The sequence below is a fragment of the Theobroma cacao genome, chromosome 10, assembly GCF_053813885.1.
Source record: "Theobroma cacao isolate CCN51 chromosome 10, ASM5381388v1, whole genome shotgun sequence".
NCBI classification, from domain to species: Eukaryota; Viridiplantae; Streptophyta; class Magnoliopsida; order Malvales; family Malvaceae; genus Theobroma; species Theobroma cacao.
Window position 1 is genome coordinate 17,689,145 of NC_142648.1, and position 3,464 is coordinate 17,692,608.

The window sequence follows — 3,464 nt, forward strand, 5'->3', positions numbered from 1 at the left end:
AAACTACACAATAGTGTATGAGGATAGGATGAATGAATGAAAGTCGAGAAGTTTGATATGGAATGAAGTAATAAGATAGTGATTGGTATACCTAAATAAGAATAAAATGCGATCGAAATTGGTATGATTGAGATGGAGTTATGGTTCAAGCTTAATGATAGTAATAAAAGCATGCTTGGTGTCTCGATATAAGAGATCATAATTGTGAAGGTTATTGTTGATCTGATTTTAAAGGATAATAATAGACATAAGCGAAGTACTTGAGTTGAATTGGAGGTAAATGAGGTGAACAAATCGAAATTCCCTATAAAGGGGAAGACATAAGAAGTCGAGCATTAGATGAGAAAATAATACCCCTACCTTTTCTCTGAGTTCAGTACATGAAATTTTGAGGTCAAAATTTTATTTTAAGGGGGGTAGTGTTGTCAAGCCCGACCTTATAAAATACTTTCCATGTCATTCATATGATTGACAATATGCTTGCATACTTGGAAAGCCCTGAAAGAAAAATCGTTAAAAGACGACAATGTACCAAATGGTACAATTAAGTTAATTTAAGTCTCGAACTAGATCAAATAGAGAATTTAAAATGAAATTAAGAATATTAAAGTCCCAGAATGGTTTAATATGGTGATTTGGAGTTCGAGGATCAATTTGAAGTCAAACTAGAATTTTTACTGTCCAGGGGCAAAATGGTCATTTGCCACCCAAGGACACAATGGGAATTTTTAGAAAAGAATTTTTTTTAGCCCCATTTGACTTATTGGAGTATGATTTGAGTATTGGAGTATAATTTGAGGGTTTGGCAGTGAAAAAGTTTAATTCCAGTGATTTCTAGAGTGTAGGGGCAAAATCGTAATTTTGCCACTCGCGGACAAAATTTGAGATTTTAAGAGAATTTAGATCAAATTTGACAAATTGGAGAATGGTATGAGTATAAGGGATGAAAAATATGTCTATGGGCAATTTTTCAATTTTTGGGGCAAAAATGTAATTTTTGACTTTTACGGGGGTAAAAGTGTAAATTTCAAAAATTACTCCACCAAGACTTTGGATAAGTCTGAGAATTTTACCTAAGCTATGGATATTTGGGACAAGTGTATGGTGAAAATTTGGAAACAAATGGATGGCTAGAATTTAAGGAATTAATAAAACATTAAAAAAATGAATAAAATAATATTATATTATTTTAGCCTTTAAAAAGGTGAAAATTCCGGAATTCTCATCTTCTTCAGCTGTCCAAACCAGGGGAGAAAAGGGGAAAAAAAAAACAAGAATCCTACCTGAAAAATTTGGAGAAAATCAAGAGAAATCAAGAAATCAAGCATTAAAAAGGTAAATTTCATTGATTTTCCTTGTGATTTTCACTACCCATGCATTTTTTTCTCATTTCCATGCAAAATTAGAAAGTGGGTATGGACACCCATGCTGGCCAAACCTCCATGGATGAGTTTTGAGCTTGATTTTTGGTTGATTTTAATTGAATTAAGTGATTTTAGTTAAGTTATATTGAAATATAGCAAAAATAAGCTAGAAATATAATTTTCTCCCATTGAAACCCATTATGCTGAATTTTCTAGGGGAATATTGGCTGCTGATATTGATGGTTATTTGAGGAATTATGATGAATAATGATGAATTATGAGCCTAGAAAAATAATTGGAAATTTTCGGAGCAAAAATACAAATTTTTACCTACTAGGGGTATTTTCGTAATTTATTATCGGGACTGATAATTTGCACCACACTGAGGGACATTAAGTCAATTTGGGTGCAATTGAGGTATAGAAACTGAAAAAAATTAATTTGGAGTTTAAACGGACGCGTATATCAATTTATCGGGTAAAAGACCGAAATAGGCTAATACCGCATTTAGGCAAAAATTTAGACATTTTTGCATTCCATATCAAGCATTAGTAGTCTAAATTAGTTTAATTTCAATTTAGTACCAATGTGGTGAATTTCTCGATTTTGTACTGTGTCAAGGTGGTGAGTCCTCTAATAAAGGCAAGGGAATTGCACCCGAGGACCAATAGTCTGAGTATTTCGAAAATCCTCACTCTAGACACGGTGAGTAACCTTACCATCATTTTAATTATCTAAAGTATGTTTTTATTCGGTTTTGGTGAATTTTATGAAAATGAGTTCAAATGGTAAATTTTTATGTTTTGTAAACAAAATGAGTTTAAATGAAAATATTTTATAAATTGTCTTGAAACGAAATAACGATTTTGAAAAATAGAGTAATTGGAGACCACTGATATGTTGTAAATTTAAAATTGAATTAATGGCTTATGTTATTGTATTGGCATGACTGGCTGGGCTGTGTTTTTATGAATTATATGAATTGCTTTATTTTACCCTTGCAGGCTGGGTAGTAATATATTAGCCCTGTCATGCTGTCAAAATTTTATTGTATGGTGTGTTTGACCTGCTGCAGTGGGCTGGATTCTGTGGACTAGCCTATTAGAGGGGCACGGAATCCTGTTATATTTTTACCTCGGTTGGAGAGGCGAGTAGGGTAACTCCTGAGGTATAACTTTTAGAGTTCACTTCACGCCAAACCACCTCGTGAAGGGGAACTCGGCCAACGTCAAGGAATGGCTATGTTTTCAAAATAAAAACATGACTTTCTAATAGCCTTGGCGGACTCAGTTGGGATAGCCCTCGGCCAAGGTATCCCAAATAACTGAGTATGATAATAATTTTTGGCATGAGCCAAGCTTTTTAAGAAATTCATAAGCCATGCTGATTACTTGCTTTAAATAAATTGATTTCATTTGGTTGAAATAAGTTGAAAGATGATAAATTACAGTTTGATGAAATGTTTTAATAGTCTCCTTTTACTCGACTTTAGATATTTTGAGTGATGTTTGTTTACTCACTGGGATTTTATAATCTCACCACCCTCATTTCCACCCATTTCAGGTTCAGAATAGATTGTAGATAACTGATATCGGCGAGGATTACAGTTGAACTTGCCACATCCAAAGACTGTAGGTTCATTTCTTTTTATACTTTTGGTCATTCGGGGGCCCACGTGTCACTGTAAATTAAATTCTATACTTTGGTTATCTGTATTACGGTATGTAAGAATTTATTTTGCTTTTACGCTATAAAAATTATTTATGCAGTGTTCTTAAAATATCGTTTTATGTGAAAATTGAATATTTTATTGAATATTTTTATTTTATTATAACAGTCATAATTCCATTTTAAACGAATGTTTTAGACATCCAAAATTATTTTTGATTAAGAAATATGCGTTTTCCACTTACATACTATATTTTTAGATGATTTTTTTAGATTTTTGGGATAAATGACAAAAATACCCTTGTGAGACGAAAATTATTATTTCATTTGTTTAAGTTGGAAACAGTTTAAAATCTTTTAAAATGTGGTATTTGGAAACAGTTACCCACAGGGGAAATGAGAAGCTGATATTAAAGCCTTGCGGGGTCTCGG

The 3,464-nt window shown here is 32.6% G+C and overlaps 1 long non-coding RNA gene across 1 annotated transcript; it reads left to right on the forward strand.

Annotated features, from left to right (window-relative positions):
* The first annotated feature begins 1,244 nt into the window (after nucleotides 1–1,244).
* Nucleotides 1,245–3,129, forward strand: LOC148760392 (uncharacterized). The gene is made up of 3 exons (XR_016023235.1): nucleotides 1,245–1,335; nucleotides 1,986–2,069; nucleotides 2,928–3,129. It is a non-coding gene; the product is annotated as an uncharacterized LOC148760392 (long non-coding RNA).
* Nucleotides 3,130–3,464: the final 335 nt, after the last annotated feature.